This window comes from Castor canadensis, chromosome 13, assembly GCF_047511655.1.
Source record: "Castor canadensis chromosome 13, mCasCan1.hap1v2, whole genome shotgun sequence".
Lineage (NCBI taxonomy): Eukaryota > Metazoa > Chordata > Mammalia > Rodentia > Castoridae > Castor > Castor canadensis.
The window spans coordinates 107,402,246-107,418,838 of NC_133398.1; the positions used below are offsets into that span (position 1 = coordinate 107,402,246).

General features: G+C 37.3%; 2 pseudogenes; one reads left to right on the forward strand and one right to left on the reverse strand.

Annotated features, from left to right (window-relative positions):
- The first annotated feature begins 1,284 nt into the window (after positions 1-1,284).
- On the forward strand, positions 1,285-1,888 carry LOC109675965 (small ribosomal subunit protein eS7-like; annotated as a pseudogene).
- Positions 1,889-9,149: 7,261 nt separating this feature from the next.
- Positions 9,150-11,447, reverse strand: LOC109675967 (spermatogenesis-associated protein 31D3-like; annotated as a pseudogene).
- Between the last annotated feature and the right edge of the window lie 5,146 nt (positions 11,448-16,593).

Genomic DNA, 16,593 nt, shown 5'->3' on the forward strand with positions numbered 1-16,593 from the left:
ATTCACAAATTTTAAGTGGTGCTCACCGCTTCAGAAACCATGTGCTCCTTTGCGCCAACTTTACAGAGTTTTCTGACCAAACTGCCAAGTTTTCCAAGTCCTTCTGCTCTACATTTTCTTCCCAATTCTCACTGTAAACTTGACTAGTTGCAGCTAAAACTAACCATGCCATAACCTGAATGCTAGATTGCCTTGAAATCTCCTCCACCGGATTAGTCTTTAAACTCAGCCTCACACAAAGGGCTTGGATAAAATGTAGACAAGTCCTCTATTGTTGTGTACCATAACTGTCTGCTACTCCATTTTATGAAAGGGGAGGGAGAACAGGGGGAATAATGGAGGGAGTGAACCACACCAGGGTACATTGTATGCATATATGGAAATGTTATTTAAAAATCCCCTGTACAACTAGAGGGGAAAAAAACAAAGGATAAGTAGTTACTACTACCCTACAGGTTACTTGTTTTGCAGACACACATGACATCCAATTTATGGCAAAACCAAAGAGGAGAAATGACTGTAATACACACAGATTTGCTTCATCTCATTTGAGATCATTGAGATCATTAAAATAAGAACATTGACTTTTTCATATTTGCAATCAAATTAAAAGTGGAAAGAATAATTTAAAAAGAAAGAAAAACATATGCACACACAGAAAAGCAAATGAATAATCTGCTGCCACCTGGGGCAAAGATCAAGAGATGCAGAAAACACAGACACACAAAATAATTTGAAAAGTTATGCCATACATATATGTATAGAAACAATACACATGCACTCAGCAGGACACATGCTCAGAAATGACCTAAGAATATTCTTAACTTTTCACATCTGGCTGATCATAGGATCAGCACAAACAGAAAGTGAAAGCTAAGGCCTTGCTAAACATGGAAGGACTGCTCCAACACAGAGATAGTCTTTAAAGACTTTGACAGAGTTCTCTTTTCCTCTTTTTCCTGCTTTTGTTTGGTTAGTTCAGTTTTCTTGTTTGGTGCCAGATATTTAAGAAAATCTCTCACTAGCCACTCACTAAGTTAAAGGAAGAGAAAGTTTTATGACAAAAAAATTCAGTCTTTACAATCAATTTAGACCAACATATTAGAAAGAAAAGGACTCAAATCAATGACTTTAGCTTCTGTTTTAAGCAAATAAAAAACAAATTAAACTCAATGTACAAGAAAGCAAATAATAAATAGAAGGCAATGAAATATAAAAGACAAAAGAGATAAAAATTAATGAAATCAAGTTAGTCCTCTAAAAAAAATCAGTAAGGACAAGGCCATGTTCTGCTCCAGCGCCGAGATCGTGCAGCCCAATGGCAAGAAGCCAGACGAGTTCGAGTCGGGCATCTCCCAGGAGCTGCGCAAGCTGGAGGTGAACGCGGACCTCAAGGTGCAGCTGCGGGAGCTCAACATCATGGCTGCCAAGGAAATTGGAGTTGGTGGTGGTCGCAAAGCTATCATAATTTTTGTTCCAGTTCCTCAACTTCAGTCTTTCCAGAAAATGCAAGTCCGGCTAGTACGTGAACTGGAGAGAAAGTTCAGCGGGAAGCATGTGGTCTTCATCGCCCAGAAGAGAAGTTTGCCTAAGCCAACTCGAAAAGGCCTCCGAAAAATACGCAAAAACGTCCCACGAGCCTCACCCTGACAGCTGTGCACGACGCCATCCTTGAGGACTTGGTCTTCCCCAGTGAAATCGTGGGCAAGAGGATCCACGTGAACCTGGATGGCAGCCGGCTCATAAAGGTTCATTTGGACAAAGCCGCAGAACTACGTGGAACACAAGGTTGAAACGTTTTCTGGTGTCTATAAGAAGCTCACTGGCAAGGACGTTAATTTTGAATTCCCAGAGTTTCAGTTGTAAACAAAATGACTAAAGTATAATTCATAGTAAAAAAAAAAAATAGGTTAAGCTATTCATTAAGTTAGAACTCTTATGATTTTGTTTCTGGAAATGCCATCACAGACACATCCAGAAGTGTGGTTTAAGCTCCTAAGCATTTTTAATTCAATCATAAACAAGAGTGTCCATTTATCTATTAACTGACACAATGGTTCCTCCGATTTCTTGGCTATTGTGAATAATATTTCAATGAACATGGGAGTGGAAACATCTCTATGAGGTGCTCATTTTATTTTCCTTAGATGCGTAGCCAGCAGAGGGACTGCTGGGTCATATGATAGCTCTGTTTTTAGTGTTTTGAGAAACCTCAAATTTGTTTTGTACAATGACTATAGCAATGTACATTCCCACCAACAAAGTACAAGAGTTTCCTTTTGTTAAGCATCATTTCATATACTCAGCTGATTGAATACTGTTTTCAGAATAAAAAGATGTCTTTTTCTGTGGAAAAAAAATAAAATTGGTAAGCTTCTAGCTAGACTGAGCAGAAAGAAAGTACAGAGGACACAAATGACAAATATTAAGAATAAGAGCGGAGACATCACTCCAGATCGTAAAGACATGACAAATAATAAGGGAATTTTGTATTTTTAAATTATTGTTATATTGTCGTACTGGGGGTACATTGTGACATTTATAAAAGTTCTTACACTATATCATAGTTGAATTTACCCCCACCATCATGTTTTATTCCCCCCCCCTTTTGCATTCAGCAGGTCTCATTTTTCCATTTTCATCAATGAGTACATAATATTTCCACAATTCACCCTCCCTCACCCTTTCTTAATATCTTCCCCCGTCCCCTTGTATCAACCTCCAGAAAGGACCTGTTTTACCTTTCCATTCTCTATTATTAGGGGAAAAAGGCATTTTTGTTTGTTTAAGTTACAGGGAGTTTCCTTGTGATATTTCCACGTATATATGTATTATTACCTGAATTGGTTCAGACCCTCTATTTTTCTCCTTTCTACCTTAGTCCCCTCCTACCGTGATTTCAACAGGTTTAAAATTTCTATGGCCATTTTTATATAGAAAGTACATCAACTATATTCACCTTCTTAACTTCCTCCTTTTATCATCCCTCTCCCATTAGTGACCTCTCAATAAGGGAATTTTGTGAACAACTTTTCACCAAGAGCTATGAAAACTCAGTGAAAAAAACAAAATTTTTTAAAAATACAAGATATCGCAACTTAACCAATATGAAGTAGAAATTTTAAATAGCTTCAGAACCAAGTTAATCCATAGTTTTACAATCTCCTAAATATATTTCCAGGTCCACATAATTGCCCTTGAGAATGCAAACAATTCTTCAAAAACATTTAATAATATATCAGTTAATTTTCTTTCAAAGAATACACAGAGAAATGACTTCCCAATTAATTTTATGAAGTATAACTCAGATACAAAAAGAAGTAATAAAAGCAGAAATATAAGAAAAGTACAAACCAATATTCTCAAACCAAATATTAGCAAACCAAATTCAGCAATATATAAACAGAATTATACACCTAGAAACATTTATTCCAGGGATGGTTAAATATCAGAAAATCAAATCTAGGTAATTCACCTTGTTAAATCAAAAAGAAAAATTCTTGAATCACATCAATGCAGAAAAAAATTTCACAAAATTCACAACCCATTCATAGTTTTAAACCAATCTGAGAAAAAGTAGCAAAGGACAGTAATTTCTTCAACTTGATAAAGAGAATACAATACAAAAAATCCATAGTTAACATAATAATCACTGCAAAGGTTGATTGTTTTCCCCCTAAGATCCAGAACAAGACAAGGATGTTTGTTTTTAACTAGCTCTTATTTAACTCAGTACTAGATGATCTAACCAGAACAGTAAGTCTTTTTAAAACTGGGAGTGGTATAATACCATAGGGATCAGAAAAGAGGAACCAAAACTGTCCCTATTTGTAGAGAATATAATTGTCTACATAAAAATATCTCAAAGGATTTACATAAATACTCCTAGAATTATATATGAGTTCAGCAAGGTCAACAGATACAAAATAGAAACAAAAATAGTGTTTTCATATATTATCAGAGAGTACATAGACACAGAAATTGAAATGCAGTTTACATTAAAATTTACAATTACAAAAAACACTAAAAATAAAGCACTTCTGTTTATATCTACCAAAACACACACAGGATTTGTATGCTGAAAACTGCACAGTGCAATGAAAGACATGCAAAAAGACTTAAAGGAATGGACTACCACATAATGTTCATAATACTAAGATTGCCAGAAGATTCAATGTACTAAAGATGTCAGTTCTTCCCAAATAGATACAAATGGTTGGTACAATGTCTATCAAATTTTGAGCTTATTTTTGTACATAAGATTATTCTACAGTTTATATGGAAAAACAATAGAACCGGAAACTCTAAAAACAATTTTGATAAAGGAGAATAAAAAAGTAGAAATGAGTCTACCTTTTTTGAGGGGTGGGGAAGCATGTTTCAGTATGTAGACCAGGCTAGTCTTTAAACCCATAGTTCTTCTTCCTCTGCCACCCCCACCCAAGAGTCTACCCAGTTTTAAGTTATGTTACTATATATAGCTAGAGTAAGCAAGACTGGCATTAATAGAGTTATAGGGATATAGATCAATAGAATAGAACAGAAAGTCCAGAAACAGATTAATATAATTTCATATTAAGTTAAAGTACATTAAACAAATTCAATGGGATAAAAATAATCTTTCAATGATATTGAACAAATAGATATCTACAGGGGGAAAAACTGCCTAAGTTTAACACCTTATTCAAAAACTAACTCAGAATAAATCACAGACTTACTTGTAAATGTAAAACTATAAAACTATACAAGTTTTAGCAGAAAAGGGGAGAATTCAGAATCTAAGGCTAGGCAGATTTTATGAACGGTGCTTTTCTGCACAGTTCATGAAATGTAACATAGATGAATTCCATCGACTTTAAGACTATTTTTCTGCAAAAGACTCCATTAAGAGGATGAAAACACAAGCTACAGACTAGGAGGAGACATGTGTACATCTTGTATCTAATACAAGGAAATGACAATTAAACTCACAATAAGATATCACTAATTTTTTTAATAGTGACAACACAAATTCTGACAAGCACAAAGAGGAACTGGATCATTCATACATTGCTGTTAGAAATATAAAATAGGACAGCCATAGTTTGACCACTTCATAAACTAAACAACAAACTTCCATATGACTTAGCTATTAGACTCCTGGCCATTTATCACAGAAATGTGAAGATTTATATTCACAGAGAAATCTTTACTCAAATATTTGCAGAAGCTTTCTTCAAACTGAAAACAACCCAAATGAAATTTAATAACTAACAAAGCAAATTGCAGTGCACCATTGCCTTGGACTAAAAATAATGAGTTACTGATAAATCCAACAGGCTAGATGACTCTCAAGGGGATTAAGCTCAGTTTTAAAAAGCCAATCCCAAAGGTTATATGCTATGTGATGCCATATATAGATAATGCATACATGTATAACTTTACTGAATGGCAAGATAATAAAAATGGAAACAGAGTAGCAGTAGAAAAGTAGGTGTTTCTATAAGATGGCAATGTGAGGGATGCTTCTGGTGATAGAAATAAATCTGTATCTTGGCCATATAAATGCCAATAGCAGCTGTTATGATGTCATTTTGTAGTGTTGTTAGATGTTACCATTGGAGGATACTGAGCAAAGTGTACATGAAACCTGTGTACCTGTACCTGTCTTACAACAGGACATGAATCTATACCTATCCCACAATAAAAAGTTTAATTTTAAAAACTCAAAATGGAGGAGAGACAAATGTGTTTGTTATTTGACTTTGGCAAATTGAAAACTGAACACAGGCAGAGTTTTCATGTCGTTATAACTCAATAAAACTGAGGAAGGGCAGTATTTCTCTTCCTCTTCCCTCCTAAACCATTCAATCCTACAACCATTAGGTGAGTCACACAAAAGGGGAGGGAGTGGCATTTAAGGAGCTGTTACAGGGTCCCAAAGAGAGGTATTAGAGCCCAAGTTTTGCACAACCACAATAGTGTTGCCTGGTACAGGGTGTTGGGTACCCAGAGGGTTGAGGGGGGTGTCTAATAACACAGCTGCTAGGCACATTGATGTCTGAACCCATGTAGGAAAATGACATCCCCACATGGAGAAGCCAGTAGTGGTGATGACAGATTGCTCAGAGATGGGATGATTGAATAAATACATACAATACAATAAGAATAATGGCAATCAGATTTCTTATTATTAAAGAAAGAAGTTACTAACGTGAAAAAGAAGAAAATTAGAATCAACTTTGGAGTGCTGGATTGCAAAGAGGGGTACTGGTGTGAAGTCATGATTCTCAATACTTACTTGTATGTAAAGAAACAGATTAAAATTTAAGCAGCAGCACTTTGCTGAGCACAAGTAGCATGTTGGCCTTGCCTTCTAAATCCCTTTCTCCTTTTAATAAACTAGGGCTACTCTGAGCAATGCTGAACTCAAGATGGGTGCAGAGAAAGTGTACAATGAGTCTAAAACATCTTTTGTGTAAGAAAATAAATAATACAGAAATATCAAAAGAACACAGAAGTCAGATTGAAATTACAAGCTGCATTTATTTTGATTGAAATAATGAAATATTGACAGATCTGGGTGTGGTGTGCACACCTGTAATCCCAGCACTCAGGAGGCTACAGCAGGAGGATTACCAGTCGGAGGTTTGCCTAGGCTACATAGCAAGTTCCAGGATAGTGTGGGCTACACTGCAAAATCCTGTCATTCCTTCATTCATAAATAAACAAATAAACTAATGAATGAATACTGGTAATTTCAAATTAAATCAAGTCAAGCAGGAAGCCAAGAGTTTGTATTGATAAAAGTAGCAAGTAAGGAATAGAAGATCTGATGTAGCATGGGGCCTTTGTTCTTAATATCAAATGGAATATTTAACCTTAATAGGGATGTTTTAAATTTGACTCAGAATGCAAACATGGATTACTAATATAATTAAGAGCTAATTTCAAAAACACAACTCATGGCCTGAAGGATTTTAAAAATGCCTTTGCAGTAGACTGTGAGAAGTCTGGAATTTCTCTGCCCAGCATATTTTTTTACCTCATCAATTCAATGGCTGACTAATATTGACCAAAATGAATAGAGGAATATGAAGGGGCTCTCCTGTTCCTTGCTTGGTATCCCAGTACTGCTGATTGGTAATGGGAATGTAAGAGGAACATGAGGTTATGTTTGAAAGATTTCACACTGAAGACATTTAACATGTAGTTAGTTTCATTGACCTGAAACTCAGAGGAAAATTCAGTGCTGCAATAGCTAACTACACAACTGAATAACTCATCTAAGAAAAAGAAAATTAGTAAGACAAGGGAGGAATCCTGAGCTAGGAAATGATCAAGCATTCAGAAAAAATTTTATGCTGCTTGGACTACTACAGTTTATTAGTAAGTATAGCTCTAAACAAACAAGATTAGCAAAGTATAGAGATCTTTTAAAATTAGAAACTACAGAGACCTTGAGTTCAAGCTTCAGTACTTCCATATATATATGTGTATATACGTGCATATACATACATATATATGTATACACACACACACACACATAGAGAGAGAGAGAGAGAGAGAGAGAGAGAGAGAGAGAGAGAGAGAGAGAGAGAGGAGAGAGAGAGAGAGAAAGCAAGAGAGAAGGAGTGGTGTAATTCAAGAAAAGTAGATGCTCCTTGAAGGCCACAACCTACTGGAAGGTCTGGTCCTGTCTCTTTTCTGTCTAGCAATTGGAGACAACTTAGGCCAGGTTGCAGGAGCAAGGACCTGGCCCTTCCCCTTGTTGCAAGTCAGAGGCTGTCCCTTGGTTGGAAGGTTGTCCCTTCTTGGGCTCTGTGTAGGCCTGCAGTTCCTCTTTCTTCTAATATAAGAAGGCCTCCAGCTCCTGCCTACATGCCAGGTTCTCCTCCCAGATCTTCCCAAGAGCTTCCATGAGCTTATGGGCTTTGGGAAGCTCACAGCACGGTTTTTTTCTGTAACAGAACTTGGAAGCCTCTTCTAATTTCCTACCCTTTCTTCTCCTTCCATATATATGGATGGCTCTTCCTTATACTCAGGGTATCTCTAATCCTGAGCCCCCACTTCTGCACTTTCCTCTTTTGGATCTTAAAGGGCTCAGTCTCCTCTCAGTTGTTGTGAAATTCTTATTCTTCCAATTCTTTAAGACAGGCTTATGGGTCCATGGCGCCTGAACCTACTCCATGATGATCCCTATGTCTTCCAAGTGGACATGCAGCACAGCAATACTGCCAGGTCCCCATGGGAGGTGACCTGGCTGTGAGTTACTCAGGCTTTGGAAATCAAGTAATGTAAGACAGCAGGCATGTCAGAGGGAAAGTCTTGAGCCTGGCTGTGCTCCCTGATCTGTAATTTAAACTTTAACTCACTAAGCAGCAGTTGTTAAGTTCTCATCATAACTTAAGGATCTTGGCAACTGATATTCTGACTGGGGGCCTTACAGCAGTCAGGGTGGGTTGGGGGCCATTTCCAGTGATCAGAACACAAATTATACTTTACTTGTATTCCATCTCTATCACTAGGATCTCTGACTTTCTGGTGGTCAAAATGTTACTAGACTGTGATTGAAGAGATCCTTTGCCTTGGTATCTCCCTGGCTGTGTTGAACATGGGAAACTCTTCTAAATTGACCCCTTTCTATTCTATTCTTTCTATTCTATTACCCCTTGGCTAGACTACAGCATCTCCTCTCATCAGCAGCTTTGGGCTGCACCTGCTAGCTAGTGCAGTTTATTTCTGACTTTCTTTGTGATGTTAAGGCTGGATGCAGATGTCTACCGTCCTTCATTCTTCTCTGCACGTTTGTTTTTGGTGTTTGAAGGCGATCGCCTCAGGGCCCTCTGTCCTTCCTGCCCTCACAATCACAGTAGGGAATGAATTTGTTGTTATCACTTTATCTCTATGAAAATCTTAAGAGCTTCCTCTAAGGGAGCTGAAGACCCAACTTCTGGGAATGTTCCCCAGAAATAAAGTTGAATAGTAGGGGAAAATGAAATGAGAAAAGGCCTAGAATGAATTCTCTTTCATGTTAAAGATTTGAATAAATTAAAGGACTTTGATAAGAAGACTATACATCATTCTCATGAGAAAATTTCTAATATCTTGCAACATGCTTGTTTTCTAGATCCAGGGAACAATATTATGTGAGACTCAGACAGCAGTCCTCACCCACCAGAACTGCCAAATCTCTGTTTTATTTGGATGGGAGATTTCTCAGGTAAAAACAATGCCACAATGAAAGAATGCCATGATCTATGCATTGTCCCAGGTGTCTTGTTTTGTTGCCATCATTGATTTCCTCAAATGTCTTGTCCAAATGTACTTCAAGGGCATTTTCAAGTTCTTTCTGATGTAAGTTCATCCTGAAACCCTTGAATGTTTGCCTGAAAGACTCCACAAGTGACTTTCTAGATCTGTGTGAGAGTCAGACCCTAGACCATTTTCTGCACCCTCCTCTGTTCACTATGTACATGTTTATTCCCTACTCACTCCTCTAAATGAAGCATCTTTGAGCTCTCTCATGAAAGCTTCTGGGTTGGCTCACTAAAACCATTTAGATCTTTGCTGCTCTGATGCCTAAAGAAAGAGATTTGTGAGAGTCTATGACTGTTCTTTGACTAAGAGATCTCAGAATTTCTGTGTGAGGATTCATCAGTGACATGGAGTCATGGATCCTGTGGGGTAGGATGAGCCTCTTTCAAAGGTGATGCTCTATATTCTTCCAGAACTTACTTTTGAAGGGAAAATCTCTAGGAACGCTGGATATTGGAACATGAACCTTGGAAGACTGGCTAACCAGTGAAAGATTGGAAGCTGGAGGACTAAAATCATCCTGAGATGTCTATACCACAGAAGTTAAATCCCACACACTGCCATTTTTTCTGTAACACATTATATGCCCAGTGGTGAATTTCAGATGACATGAGAGACTGTGCTATACTCTAGAGTCTATGAGAAAACAGTCCAGAGATCCTAATCTGGGTCAGAAGAGGAAGTGGCAGGACTAGGAGTAGGGATTGAAGGTTGGCTTGAAACTGGACCTGAGTGAGATGTTGAAACTGAAATTGGGGCATTGCTGGGGACAGGCTTGAGGGTTGGCTCTCAGGTAAGTACAGAGGTGGGGGGTAGGGAATCACTTGGGATTTATGGATGATACACAGATTGTGAACATTGGAGATTCTGTTGAAGCAGATGAAGGTTGAGGAGTGGTCATATGAGCCAGTTACCATAAGAATATGGACTCACTGTGTGGAAATGTTAACACAGGATAGCAGGATCTTACAGTATGGAAACAATAGGAATTATACTAAGCCTCAAATCACAAACAACGCTTCTTTATTGGAACATCATCCTGAGCTGGTCCACGTCGGCTTAAGCTGAAGGAATGCAGTAGTAATCCAAAGGGGCATTGGGCATTGCTTGTTTGAACAAAGGAAGTCACAGACTTTTATTGATTTCCTAGCATTAAGTTTGTTAATTGTCCATAAGTCATGAGATGTGTCAAAAGATGTTCTTCTCACATGTGAATATCCTTGTCCTTTACATGATGGGCTAAGAGGCAGTCAACTCTGTTCAGGACTGGTGAGTTCCAGGTGTCCTCACTTGCATAAGCATCCTAAACTTATCATAGAGCTGAAAGGCTTTCAGTGTTTCAATTGCTGAGAAAGCACAACGACAGGATAGAAGAAGCACATATCTGTTTAGTCTTAGACAAAATAACTTCTCAAATGATCAAAATGTGTAACATGCAGAATTTGGTAGAGTGTGACTCACAGATTGAGGCAGCAAATCAAAAAGAAACAATATGAAGACTGAACTGGCAAACCCTTTTTTCCATTTTTCTCATCTATCAGTTATCCATAGGCTCTGGTAAAAGTGAGTATTTTTAGCAAAAGCAGTTTCTGCAAAATAACCTGGGCAACTATTGTTATAATCTACACATCACAGGTGTTATCTTGCAGCAATGCTAGTAGGCAAATAGTAATGTATTACTTATCTGAGTGAACTCCAAAATTATTGTTTATTAATGTAAATAATATCAAGTGAAACTAGAGGATTATTTAGTTTGTTTCTCTTGGTAGTAATTTCCCCTGGTCTTTCTCATTTGTGTAGATATCTCAAACTCCACTAGTTTTAGCTTGTTCTAGTCATAAGGGCTCCAAGTCTGTAAACATTCTGGCCTTGTGGTAATCTGATGGGTTATGACAAAACTGTTGAAATCACGATTTTCATGCGTTATAGTTAGGGGTCTAGAATTTATTTGCCTTTGCTTCTCTTGGAGTGATTCCTACCTGTTTCATGGAGATCCCAGAAGACATAGGTACATTTTTGCTGTAAATTTTCCTCAAAGGTCATAGGATAAGAGGGTGCTGATGAATGTGTAGCTCCTCTGGTTTGCCTTTGCTGCTCTGGAAAAGAAGGGAGAGTACCAAGTCCTGCTGATCAGCAGCTGATTCCAACATTTCCTCTGCAGAATTTAGTTGCTAGTATGGCATAATATGTTTTAGAAAGAATTCATTTTCTTTCCTTTCCATTGCCCATCAGGAAATGACCACTCTTTTTGACTTGTCCACAGGAAAACATCAGGACTTCAAGGTTATAAGACTACAGCATCAGCTATAGTGTTTCCCCATAAAACAACCTGAAAAGAATGAAGGGAAGAAGCTCTTGCTTGACATCACATTGTCCCAAATAGGAGGAAACAAGTCCTTGGCATGAGCCTACCACCCTGCTTTCACAATACTCTCCATAGCCAGTCTCCAAGGCCTTCCTTCACATACCCCTTACTATGGCTACTCCTCCCATGTCTAAGGCAGGTTATACTGAATCCATGGGATACAGAGAACATGTGAAATAAGGGACCAGGAAAGAAAGGGAAAGAGTAATCACCTTTCTAGAATAGAAAGTTACTTCCTAGAGGGGGAAGGAAGGGAGAAATGGTAATTAACAAAATGCCATTCACCTAAATCATACTTTTACTGAATTTTTACTTTATCTCTTAGGATATTAAACTTCTCAAGGATCAGTAGAGAAGATCAAATGTTAAAAAGTAATATTAACATGGCTTCATGTATGAAGTTCTAATGCAGTCATCATCCCATGTGATACTCTAAAGGACAGGGTGGACTAAAAATGCAAGTAGTAACTAAAAAAGGAGACTGAGCACCCTCAAATTAAAGGACTTTATGAAATATCAGGAGATGGAAGTTGTGACTCCAGAGTACTCTGTAATCCTTCCTAGACACTTTACATGACCACAGAGTGAACAGCACACACTGCTCAAAACCATCACTGCTTCCTACACAAGGGTGGGCAGAGCCAGGACACAGAAATGTCTCTGATCTGACTGCTTTCCAGTGAGCATCTGCTCTGAGGCACAGACTGTGTCTATCCGCTGACTTTCTTGGATGGATCGGGACTTCATGGAAGAGGCAAGAGAGGTTCTTTTTTGAGAGATAATGGCAGAGAAGGAAATCTTTATCTTTAAATGTTTTATTTTGGTTTCTCCTTTTTCCTCTGCCCTGTCACTGAGAGCAAAAGGAAAAAATGAGGGACTGGATCTCATTTCACTTGCTCCTTTAGGAAATTCAGGCATTTGTTAACCAAAAGTATATGACTTTCCATTTTAATTCATACAGTTCATTTCTTTTATGAATTTTTTAAAGGTAATCGAATAGCTTCAATTTTTACTTCATTGAAAACTTTAAAGAAGGGTTTTGACTGTGAGATCCGCACTTGGGGTTCTCAGTCAGAAGTCCTTTGCTCAAGGAGGACATAGAATCTATAGCCAACAATCACATTTGTGCTTCCTCAGGGGACCCTGTGCCTTAGGGACTGAGCTCAGGCTTCAGGCTCTTCTCAGAGGCCCTCATAGGTCAACACTGCTCTCCTGACCAGACCAACACAAAGGAAGTCTTTGTGGAGGCACATCTTACACTGGGATGGGACTCAAGATCAAGTGTCAGGAACAACTGTTTTCCTTCAGAAAAGTCAAATTCTGTAGCTAAGCCGATCAGTACCACAGAATCATTGTTTGAAATTTTATCCTGGAAATCTCCAGCACAGGCAGAGCAGTAGTCTGTGGACTTCAGATGAAATCTTAGTCCTCCCTGAACACCTCCCCTTACCTGACATATCACCATAAAGAGTGGTATTTTATCCTGTCATTAGATTTCCAGTCTCTGGTGTCTCTTGTGGCAACTAAATTCATTTGTAATGTGAGAATAGAAATGAGAAAAAGCAATGAGACCAGCCACAATAGAGCATTTCTCTTGGGGGCTCATACACAGTTCCTTACCTTTTGAATGTCTTTATTTTGCCAGAGGGTTGGTTAAAAAAACTGTTTCAATACCAGGTAACATTGATATAGAATAAGCAACCCCCCTCTACTCAGAAAGGTAGAGATGGGACAATATCCAAGTAATGATCAAGTCAAAGTTCAGTGATGGGTCAGTATGGCTATTCTGAAAAGAGAATATTCTTTTTTGGCTGTGTGGCAAGGGCTGCCAGAAGCAACTGAGAGCTGAGGGTCTTGTTTAGATCCCATCAGCTTTCCCTGGCCTACTTACAGGTACATGAAATATCAACGGGAATTTGAAGGAAAGCAAAGGAGCCACAGTTCTGCAGGAGGTGGCTGTAATGACTTGAGACGATGGCATTGATCCTTCTAAGGAAAACATGTTTCTCATGCTGTCAGCAGACTACCAAGGAAGAGAGGAGAATAAGCTGAAGCATAAATATTACTATTCCTAGAAGATGTCCTTCAAGAAAAGAAGGCTTTGTCTTGGTTGTGTTTATAGAAATCTTTGGAATATTTGATCCCTTCCAAATTTCATATTAATCTAAGTCACAGGCAATGATGTAGACACTATAGATTACTGTATTCAACTACAAACTCCATGCAGTAGTAGAAAATAGTATCTTGTCTTGGAGTTTCCATAATATATAAATAATGATGACAGTGCAAAGATTGTAAAAGAGCCATCAGGCTGCAAATGTGACTTACTTAATAGGCAGACTAAATCTAAACCCAAGACTGTTGGAAAGAGCTGCTATGAGATAAATTTACATAAACAAATCAGGTACTTCCAGTGAGTGGAATTAAATGTTTTTTTAATACTTCATTTACCCCTTTGTACCATTAATGCATGCTAATAAAATTAAAAAGAAAAGAAATATATTAATTTTCTTTGATTAATACATAATATTTGTACATATTACCAGTTAATACATAATATTTGTACATATTACCAGTACAATGTGATATCTTGATTCATATATACATTAGGTAATGATCAACTTAGGATAGTGAGTACATCCATCACCTTAAATTTGAATCATTTCTTTATGGTGAGCATATTCAAAATCCTCCCTTCTATTTTGAGAGATGCAATGTGCTACTATTAACTGTATTCATAAATTGTACCATAAGATACCAGAACTCACTCTTTCTGTTTTACATTGTACCCACTGACCAACCCCTCCCCATCTTCCCTTTCTCCTTCTCACCCAGGCTCTAGTTACCACTATTCTACCCTCAATTTCTATGTGGTAAACTTTTTTAGATCCCACATGTGAGTGAGATCAGACAGTGTTTGTCTTTCAGGGTCTGATTTACTTTACTTAATATAATGTCCTTCAGGTTCACCCATATTGTAAACTAATGGGTTATGTTTCACTTAAACATCAGAAAAGTACTCCATTGTGTGTGTGGAGTGTGAATACCACATTTTCTTTATTCATGCTTTGATAGACACTTGTGCTAATTTTATATTCTGGCCATTGTGAACAGCGCTGCAATAAACATAGGAGTTCAAGTGTCTCTTCGACATGCTGACTCATTTCCTTTCCATATAAATCCCAAAGTGGGATTGCTGGATCACATGATAGTTCTATTGTGATTCAGGAATATGAAAGTGATTTTAGCAGTATGGAAGTTTCTCAAAAAAACATTTTCCATAATGGCTGATCTTCTTTACCAACAGTGTTGGTCAACTATAAGACCTCCCCTTTTTCCACATACTCATTATCATTTGTTATTTTTTGTCTTATTTCATTGTGGTTTTGATTTACATTTCCCTGATGGTTAGTGATGTCAAACATTTTTTCATGGAGCTGTTGACCATTTTTATGTTTAAAAATATCTACTCAGATATTTAGCCCATCTTTAATTGGATCATACTGTTTTATGCTGTGGAGTTATTTAAGTTACTTATAAGCTCTGGATATTAACCTCCTGTCCTGTCAGATGAGTAATTTGCTGATATCTTTTTCCATTCTGTAGATTGTCTCTTGGCTCTGTTGATGGCTTCTTTGCTGTGTGGAAACTTTTTAGTTTAATATAATCCCATTTGTCAATTTCAGCTTTTGCTGCCTGAACTTGTGGGGTTATATCCAAAAATTCTTGTCCAAACTAATGTTCTAAAACATCCCCTGTATGTTTTCTTCTAGTAGTTTCACAGTTTTTGGATCTTACATTTAAGCACTTAATACTTTTTGTTGTTACTGTTGGTTTTTTTGTTTGTTTTTGCAGTGGCATCAGGTTTGTTAGACAGGCAAGTGTTGTACCACTGAGTTACACCTGAGCAGCTAAGCCCATAATTCATTTTTAAAGAGATAGATATCCCCATTGGTGTTCTTGGGTCCTTATCAAATACCAGTTGGCTGTAATATGTAGGGTTATTTATGAGCTTTCTATTGTGTTTCATTGTTTTCTGTGTCTCTGTTTATGACAGTACAATGCCTTATTGGTTACTATAGCTTTGCAGTGTATTTTGAAATAAGGGGACATAATGCTTCCTATTTTGTTCTTTTTACTCAAGATAGCTTTGGCTATTTGGGAATTTTTATGGCTCCATATAAATTTTTAAATTATTTTTTCCTAGTTCTGTGAAGAATGACATTGGTATTTTTATGGGAATTGCATTGAATCTGCAGATCACATTGAGTAGTATGAACATTTTTAAAGTATCAACTCTTACCATCCATAAACAAAAGCTGTCTTTCCATTCACTTGTATCTTCTCCAATTCCTTTCACCAATGTTTTTGTAGTTTTTAATTGTATAGTTCTTTTACGTCTTTCCTTAAATGTATTCCTAGGCATTTTATTTTTGTAGCTATTGTAAATAAAATTGTTTGCTTGGTTTCTATTTTAGATAGTTTACTAATAGTATATAGAAAAGGTAAATGAAGAGATTGGGGATGTAGCTCAGTGGTAGAGTGCTTGCCTAGCATGCATGAGGTTTTGTGTTCAATCCCCAGCATAATAGCAAAAACAATGGACAACAAAAAGTTAATGAAGATATGGAGTATACTGATGCCAGCAGATGTTTTTTTAATTAGTGGTTCTTCCTGAAAAAGGGAATGAATATACATATATATTAGAGACAGTGGCCTTAACTCAGCCCAATGAAAAAAAAAGAGACGATAGCCCCCTCTTTCCTAAACCCCACACATGATGGCCTCATCAAACATGTCCAGGAATTAAATAATTCTTCTTTAAACACACATAGATAATCTGCTTTACAGAAAACCAAATTTTAGCTATAATGAAAGTCTTCTAAACGGTAGTATTTTCAAATACTATCATTATTTGAAAGTCATTATGT